Raw genomic sequence first — 9,896 nt, 5'->3', positions numbered from 1 at the left:
AATAATCCTCGAGGCTTCCAATGTGTCCCATACTCCTTAGTTGCTGAGAGTAGGGATTCCCTTTAAAGATACTAACCAATTGTTCTATAACTTCTCTGTCTTTTTGGGCGCATTGCTCATGGCACTTGCTCATCCGATGCTCGAGGGATGGATCATCATCATAAAAATAAAGCTTGAGGTGTCTCTTTTTGACACCCTCCTCTTTACCAAATGATCGTATGTTATGGTAAATCTAGCCATGGGCACGAAACATGTAGACACCGTAGATTCGCATGTTAGTGGTCACACGATCTAGGTGGTAGTACAGAGAAGTGAAAGAGAAGTGGCCATTGAAATATTTGATGTTTGCATAAAAGTGCCTAGCATCAGCGTCCGAGCTTGATCACAACCTCATGAGCTCTAGTGGTGTCTCAGGAGTTAAAAGATGAATCTTTCCACCCCGACAACAGAATCCAAATGGTTCACCCTCGAATTTCTTTGTGTTGCAGTGCTCGTAGTTCGGCACCGATGGTAGCATGTGGGACATTAGCATAAACCCTGTCATATGGATCTAGGACATCAGGCTCACTGTTCTCTTGCTCATCCGTGTCAAGATCTAGCTCGACGTCGGTTCCCTCCTCGTCATCTTCTGACAAAATGTTGATGTGTTACGTGTTGAAAGAAAGTTAGTGAAAAAAATTGTTTTGACTATTACGTGCTGTACCTTGTCCGGTGAAAAGGTACGCCCCATCCTCTTCCTCGTCCTCCTCAAATATCACATCCTCATCATAGTATGTGCAACACGGCCACATATATGATGAGATAAACATAATGGCATACAAAAAGAACAAAAAATGGATAAATTTAATAAAGAAAATAATATCCTCGACCATAGAGTCTGGTGTATCAGCTTGCGCACCGTTTGGAGGCATTGAAGAGGTAGTCAACTACAGACGATTGTGTCTGTGTACCCATGCAATTATTAAGTGGTGGAACTGGAGTTTCCTGGGTGACACCACCTGTAGTAACAAAAGGTATGAGTTTTTGGAATAGAAGAGCGAAGGTGAAAGTACCGACAATATATATTGATCATGGCTAATTACCGTTATAAACCACACTCGGTTGAGTCGGGTCGTTTGAATCATTGCATTTTCCATCCACACACCCTCTAGCCCTTCTTCCAATGTTTGCTTCAAAAGCCCGATTGCGACAGGATAGAAGGGCATTTCTCTCTCCAGTGGTCACTCAATGCCTATGTATGGTCTGTGCTATAGCCATTTTAGGGGTTTGGACTTCTGAATTTTGAACTACAGATGGCGCGATATCAACAGTTGTACCCCTCGATTCGGGTATTTTCATATCGTGTGAAGGTATTTCAGGAGATTGAGGTGAAGAAGGGAAAATAAGCTGAGGGTTAAAGTGAGGGCTCTCCGTGGCTAATGAGTCCAGATGCAAATTGTTGGCTCTGTATTCTCTCACCAACCTATTATAGTTTTTCTTCATCTCTTTTCACTTCTCCTTCTTCTCTTGTGGAGTCATTTGTAGTTTTCTTGCTGCATTTTTTGCCACATACAAGTCACGCCGCCTCTTATTTATTAGCGCCTTTTGTTCAGGAGACAGTGTAGCTCGTCGTGCTCTATCTAGTTCACGCTTACGCTCTTTTGGACACATGACAATATTGTTGATGGAATTGGATGCATTTGCAGCACCTATATATTGATAAAAAACTACGGCCTCAAATAAATTACAGAAGGGCACATATTGCAAGAACATTAATTCCTTATTACATTGTCATGAACAACATTTGGGTTGGCCACTATATTTTTGTCTTCTCAAATAGATAACATTAATGAAAAAACAATGTACCTGGGTTTAGATCAGGTGATGCATCAATCAAGTCAATTATGCCACTTTGATCTATACATCTATCGGAGTAGTCATCTACATATATATAATAACATGATATTAACCTTGGCCTCGGCATCATACAAACACAACAAAAAAATAATTAGTATTAGGAACAAAAGAAACCAAAATGGTACATGTGTTATCTTTATCAATCTACATGAGTTCGTATGAGTTGTTTTGATATAGCCAGTCACTATCTTCACAGCCATCAGTGTTTTTCGTGGTTGATTCAACTCTAACTGGTATAATATAATTACACAACAAATAAGCGAACCAATGACTGATGCAAGTAGGTGGTATCATTCATACACAACAAAAAAACTTTTCTTAATTTGTAAAGTTTTAGTCCATCTATTTTTTTCCTAATTTGCACAAAATTTTTAGCTCAATGTATATACATTTACAACATATACATCACTATACATTAAATAAACTAAAAAATGGTAATACTGAATTCAGAAACGGAAAATCAGAATGTGGTGGACCTCTCGACCCAACAGCTAGTGCAGTTTCCGCATTTCTCAGAAGATACTTTTCTCTACATTTTTTATTTTTTTCATCCCTTTCTTCTTGAGTCATTGCTGCATGTCGTGCTTTTTCTCTTTTCCTTTTACACTGCGCACGTTCATCAACTTGCGCTTGTGAATTTGATGTTGTCTGACCACAAATAATACAAGTGAAAGCGTCTATGGACATGTGTATAAACAATTACCTCCATTGATGGTGTTTGTCAAGTCTACAAATGGTGTATGACCTTCATTATTTTGCATAGGTTCCATTACGATGAAACTGAACATAAAATTAATCCCTAGTTTCAATCAGAAATTAATCTTTAAAAGTGGTCGAAGTTAGCAGGCATAATACATATTTAGGTCAGACCACAAGACTTGGTTCCGAAACAAAGCAATTAACAAACTGCACTATTTAAAAATTAAACAAGAAATGCTCTAACTGGTGTAATTATGAACTAAGCAGCTATTGAAGTGCCTGAACCATGACTTGGGTATCTTGCTGGATTTCAACTAAATGAGATTAATCAGTTTAGAATAGACCAATTCCCTAAGCTTTCTACTATTGCCAGAATCTTAGAGAATGAAAGAGTTAATTAAAAGGCCTTTCAAGATTATAACCATTAGAACATATTGTCAACAAGCATTCTAAAAATACACATGCCTACGGTATGTAGTGTTTAGTTCTTTAAATTTTTTATGCAAGACCATTAGAATGGCTTGATTGTTTCTATAGCTTGTGAATCTTTTATACAAAAGAAATGAACAAGAAAACACTAATCCACAACGAGCAAGACTGGCAGAAAACGAGAAAAAATTGAGGATCTAAACAACACCATAGATTTCAAACCTACCCATCCCCAAGCATAGAAAAGCATGGCTGACTATTTTGTTTTTTAGAGGTGGTTGCAATAGCCGGGGCAGATGAGGTATATTAACAACTACTAATTTGCCAGTGATCACAACTTTGGATTAAAATCAATTTCAGCAGAGAAGACTTATTGTAGTCAATTTTGCATATTTTTTTATCTAAAGATATTCGTCTCAGTCATAGCGTTATTTGCTCCTAACTGGATTTTGATACAACAAAATGGAGGCCTCAACAAAAAAATGAAAGCTGGAGAAGCAACCTAAATACTACAGGGAACGAAACAAAAGGTTAAAACAAGGAAGAAGAGTCAATTTTAGATTGGCATTCAGATGTTCGGAGAGCACTACCAACGATGACTAAGTAACTAACAAAGGATGTACCAAAGACTAAAAACTATTGAAGTCGTCTGCAACAAATAAATTAAATTAATTCATAGCTGTACACGTATGGAGTGGATTATATAAGCAAAAGTTTAGAAAAGATATGCTGACTCTGGTAGTCTGGATGGCAGATGGCTCTGTTCTTTTAGAATCATGTTCGTATGGACAGAGGAGTAGTGCATTCTCGAACATATAAATTGCTCATGAAGCTAAGCAATTACACAAGTACACAGGAAACTTTGCCTTGCCTGTGGGCCCTGGCAGTGTAGATGACTTTCTAGAGGTGGGCAGCAGCGAACTAGTTACTGGATCTGCAGGTAAAGAAAGCAAATTTGAAACATTCCCCTTGGTGAAATATGAAGGCAATGGATACTAATCTGAAGGCAATGGATATTAATCTGAAGGCACATGACAAATAGCCTGTAAATTTTCCTTATTTTTCAAAGCCTTTTGTTGATGATATATATTAACATCCGCATTGCACTTTTACTATTTCAGATATAAAAAAGGGCAATTGATGATATTGAAACAATCACAGCAAAAACAGGAAATGCACATATCTAAAACATGGTCATGTGCCTCTTTGTTGTAGGATTAAGCATATCAGGTGAAGTTAGAGGATTAAGCATATCAGGTGAGGTTAATCAATAGAGAATGCTTTGCTTTCCTAAGAAGAAATTTACAGGTCCACAAAGGATTATTTGCAGCAAAGCAAAGGTAATTTAAACTAACACACAAAAATTTACTAAATCAGGTCCAGATGCTAGAAGTCATGCATGCTATGTTTGAGAAGTTAGTCTGCATGCTATGTTTCACACCAAAGGTTAAAATGTTACACAAATAAGTAAAGGAGAAGATTAGAGAAGTTAGTCTGCTAAAACCATACCCTTAATTAGATTGATGGGATGTTATATTATTTGGGGGCAAAATTGATCATTGGAAAGAAAAATGACCAACTATTGTTGTTTTCACTGTTCTTATCTTGTGAGGCTAGATAAATGAAATAAACATACTCCGTTCTAATCTCCATGATGACGGTTCATACACAAAAGAAATAAATGCAGAAGGAACAGAATATCCAAAGAAGCATGCTTGTGAATGTTTTTTTACCTACATGCTTGTGAACAGGGCTTTGAGAATAGAGAAGTGACATATATTAGCTTGTCCTAAATGTCATATAATTACAAACAAAGGGTGTACTTGGCTAGAAATATATAGTCGGTTCCTTTCACTAAAAGAAGTACCAAGGAAGAATGACCTAGAAATATGCACCAGACTATAACACCCTGTGGTAATACATTATTTCTAAAAAAATAGATCATTAGAGTACAGTAGTGAATCAAAGACACATCGACGAAACAAACATTTCTATGTCAACCAAAAATGGAGTTTTAAGCCTCTAGCACATTTCAGTCCTCTTAGCAGCAGGTCGATCAAAAATGGAGTTGTAAGCCTCTAGCACATTTCAATCCTCTAGCAGCAAAAAACACACATCAACAGCAACCTATTTTTCATTACATCTTCATTGAATTATGCTGCACTACAACTTAAGGAAGCTCAACCATAACTTCAAAATCCGATTGCATTTAAACCCTATATGTATATCGTAGGCCTAGACACCAAACGATGAGCTCCTAATTTCTAAGAATGCATCCCAATCCTATTCCCATCTTGGTATTTGGTCACTGCTAGAACAACGCCCTTCAGATATAAGTTGCTCAAACTTTTTGGCGAGTACAACTCCATAAGACATATGAATCACATGGCCCTTAAGATATGATTACATGAAAATTTAGATGGTTTACATATGATGCATGACATATTGATCCTTTAATAGATCTAAAATGGTCCATCTTGTTACGATGCAAATATCTCATGGCTAGACACAAAGGTCTCTTATTTTAGTGTCAGATTGAGTTTTCTTCATTAGGATGTTACTAAAGGGCACGTACCAACACAGAAGGCAGTATATCCACGTTGACAATGTTATCATCAAGTGAAGCAGAATTTACCATCTGCCCTGATTTGGACTTTTGGTGGGTAACCATCAGGGATCAGTAGTGCAAATGACAAGCAAACATTTAGTAGGGCTGTAAGCAATCAACCATAGACAGGTCATGGAACTGTTACTTAGTCGCAGGGCTGAATGGATTTAGTAACTGCATGAGAAAAATGTTTTCAACTAATGCACCAGTATACTAAATTTGGAACTGTTACTTAGCGGCAGGAACTATTACATAGGTAGGTTTGCTCTAGACAAATACACTGAATTGTTAAAAAATCATATAGGTCAATCTTATTTTGCATTCAGTGCATTAGGTACTAATCAGTTTCAGAAACCAGTTTCTAGGTTGGGCTGACTGGGTATGGTAATCTACATAATAATATAGACCAAGCTGCTAATGCACTGCAAGTCTGCTAGTAAAACCATTTTAGACAACACAAATGGTAAACTAAAACGTTTATGATGCCTTGAACAACAACATTGATCTCATACAGTAAACCCAAGTGCTTAGATGTTATGCCCTACAACTTTGATCAAGTGATGAAGTGAATGATGATAGTTAGACAATTATTTTCATAGCAGGATAGTTTCATATAGCAACTAAGCATGCAGTAATTGAAGCTGAGAGAGTACCTTATCAGAAGGACACAACTTGCTAAGGGTTAATCCCTCAGAAACACAGCAAAAATTAGCAGTTAAAAGGAATCACGCATCTGGAAAGGTCAACCAGGAACCCTGTGTCAAGCGATAAACAGAAACAATCCTCTTGAGAAGCAATGCAAATAAATGTACACAACACTTGAATCCTCGTGATAATCTTTGAAAGGGATCAAAGTTAGCAGACATAATACATGTACACACATGTAATTAGATCGAAGTTAGGTAGGGTTTGGGTGCTCGGTTTCGAACAGCAGGAAGGAAAGAGAAGGGATTGGCACTCCTGGTGGTGCTCCTCGCAGGACGAGAGGGAGGTGGAAGTGCGGCAGGAGCAGAGGATTTGGCAGCATAGCAGGACCAACGAAGACACAAGCTGGATCGAGGGAAGGGACGCGCGACCGCCCTCCCAGCTTCTGCTACCGCGGGTCTTCGTCGTCGGTGAAGGGCCCGATGAAGATCTGGCGACGCAGATGCGGGCGAGCCGGATCAGGAACGCAGATACGGACATCGACGTGGATGCTGGTGGTCGACGAGAACCAGGAGCCGGGAGCGACGGCGTGGCGGTGGTCCTCGGTGGTGGCGGTCTGGCTCCCTAGTCACGTGGGGGTCGCAGGTGTTGGTGAGGGCGGTCGGCGGAGGGGTGCTGCGGGGAGGATTGGAGGAGAGCGGGCAGGAGATCGCACGGGCGGGTGCGGGTGGCGGCGGCGCGGCCAGCTGCGAGCGGGCGCGGGAGCCGGGCGGGCGCGTGCGGCGGCGGCGCGGTGAGGGCGACTATGGGGCGCGGTGGATGCGTATCCGTGCAGATGAATCACGGGAGCGATCCTTCCTTTTCAAATCACGGGAGCGAGGTTGGAGGCTGAATCACAGCAGCGGTTTCGTTTAGCTCTTTCCTTTTAAATATCGCAAGGGACGGCCACGCGTCGGAGCGAGGATGCGGGAATGCAGCAGGCAGGACGATGGACCCACGTTGGAATGTCGCACAAAAAAGTGTCCACGCTTTGTTCTTTTTAGTTGTAGGAGATAATAATTGTATATGTAGGCTCTACTGTGGCTACGTACACATTCATGGAAATGTTTCATATATATAATAACTTATACAGCTGGAATATATATACAGCACATGCATGGATGGAGGTAGAATTGTAAAAAGTTATAGCTTTGTGGAGGGGACGACTGGGTGATCAGCATAGCATGTGTCCTGTTTTGATGTATGAGGAAACAAAGGGAAGGAGACAACTAGTCATGAACCTTAATTTTTGGCCTGGCCTTCCGAAGAAACAAATATGTCATAGTTGTTAGTAGATGGCAGTATTTATTTGCATCTAGAACCAGTACATAATCTCAGGCCAAAGGGTGAGCAGCATATTATTCTGTATGCTCCTTATTAGTCTTCCCAAATCGAAAATAACACACATCAGGATGTAGAGTAGTAGTACCTTAGCTTTGAGGTTAATTTGTGGAAATTAACTTAGAGAACTAGAAACACTTGTTGGACACGAAGATTGATCAATTTATGAGAAAAAACTTTTGATGTCCAGGAGATATATTACTATGCAGACTGATGATGATACATATGACTACCGTTAATTAGATGGGGATTTGGCCAACGAATCTCTTATATAAGATCAAGATACACTAGAAGAAAGTAGCTATCTATGTCTAAGAGAGAGAAAGATAAAGATGCTATAGTACGGATCAAAAGAGAAGATAAGAAGATCCTTCATGCATGTTGAAAGGGGTAGCGATGATAACACAAACTTTTCCCCCGTCTTTCTCCTGTCAGATTAGAGATCGGAAAAAGTAGGCAGGAGAGAAAAAGACCGCAACTACATCAAGGGAGATGTGCCATAGTTTAAAGGAAGAAAAAGCATGCATGTGTTCTGTTGAGTCAAGAATCCTTATGATTGCACCAATCCGCTGCATGCTGACCGCACGAAACCCAACACAGCAAACATTCGCCGAGATAATCATATCCTAATCATGCATGATTCCTAGCTGCGGGGACAATAATCAATCTACACCGAGCCGCCATGCATAGGAAGGTCAAACGAGCCAAGAGAAAGGGAATCGCTAGATCGATGACGATGCCCAAGAAAACTGACCATGTGAGGCAAGAACAAGAGGGGATCGATGGACGTACGTGCCGGGAGCTCTACTTGAGGGGAATGAAGCCTGGTCCGAGATCAACAACAACCTAGACCGATGAGATCTGCGTGTTTCTGCACCTCGAGCCAGACAACATTCCCCTCAAAGTAACAAAGCTTCCTCCTTTTCTTTCCCCCGATCTGTTGCATGCGGCCGGTTCCGGATCCGGCCTTCGTTCTTCTTCCACCTGCTCCTCCTGTTCTTCTTTCTTCCTCCGCATGGCTCGGCTTGTTTCGAGGGGAGAAACGCCAGAGGCCGCCAGAGCTGGCGAGGACGACGGTCTGTTGGTATCTATAAAGGAGGGTGGGGAGAGAGAGAGAGAGAAGGAGAGAAGAGGGGCAGCGAGCGCTATCATCATGAGTGAAATCATTGCATTCAGGGCTCAGAATTGGGGAGGGACAAAGGATCAACAAAACCAGCAAAAATGACGTGGCCTTTTATGAGCAACGCGATGAAAAGTCGAGAGCGTAGCCCAGCTTTATGTTTACAGTTAGTAACAAATGAAGGTCCCGGAAAGTTGGTGAAAAATCATGTTTGGCTCTCACCCAGCCGGCCAACGAATTAGGTATGTTGGGCTGAGTTCGCTATATTACTAATGTTCCAATGTACTGTGGCTGTGAACATATCATTCCAGTGGACACTAAAGTTTAGCTCACATAACCAATTTATTTTAATTTTACAGCAAGAAAATTCATAAACTGATTAGTATATTGTTTGGTTTTCTGTGATTTCTTTGTGCGCACAGAACTTGAAATCGGCTCTATAATTTTTTCAGACTCCCTAGTCTCTCTGCTTACCATCTCCTAACATGCTTCCATCGCATGAGTGCGTGAGGCAAAAGTAAGCAATTATAGAAAGCATGTGAACCATTTTTCACCTAACTAGAATATGGGTGCTCATTTTTCCCTGAAATTAAATACAAAAGAAAAATGGTACGTGCACACATGGGTGCATTCACCATTCAGTGGTAAAGCCTAGGCCTACACTATTTTCGAGGAGAGTAAAGTTTCCTGCCGGTCCCGCTGGTACTTAAACTTGTGTCACTGGGTCTTCCCTATCCACAAACTTGCAAAACGCTCGTCTAAGTACCTAAACGCCGTTCTAGTCACACTACCCATCCAAACGAGTCTTGACCCGCTACCCGTCTCCCCCCCCCCCCACCACCCTAAACTCCCTACTTCGCTGCCTCCTCTCCCCCACCTCAACCTCCTCTTCCCCACTTGCCTCTCCCTCCTCTTAGACTCCCCACAGCAGGAGGACGGGAGCGGCGAGGGCTACGGTGGTGGTGGGTCGACCTAGGGTGTGAAGGAGGCCAGTGGCGCTGCTGAAGACGATGGGTATGACAGATAGTGGCCCTCCACAATCTGTGCCACATTCGTAGCCAAGTAGTAGCACGAGTGCAGTCAGCCAGCGCACTTAGGAGTAGCAACCAACAACCACGC

At 41.3% G+C, this 9,896-nt stretch overlaps 1 pseudogene; it reads right to left on the bottom strand.

Annotated features, from left to right (window-relative positions):
• Positions 1 to 290: 290 nt before the first annotated feature.
• Positions 291 to 8,819, bottom strand: LOC136477845 (uncharacterized; annotated as a pseudogene).
• Between the last annotated feature and the right edge of the window lie 1,077 nt (positions 8,820 to 9,896).

The sequence above is a fragment of the Miscanthus floridulus genome, chromosome 8 (genome assembly GCF_019320115.1).
Source record: "Miscanthus floridulus cultivar M001 chromosome 8, ASM1932011v1, whole genome shotgun sequence".
Classification (NCBI taxonomy): Eukaryota; Viridiplantae; Streptophyta; class Magnoliopsida; order Poales; family Poaceae; genus Miscanthus; species Miscanthus floridulus.
Note: the sequence above shows the minus strand (reverse complement) of the source record. Positions and strands in the feature narration are given on the sequence as shown.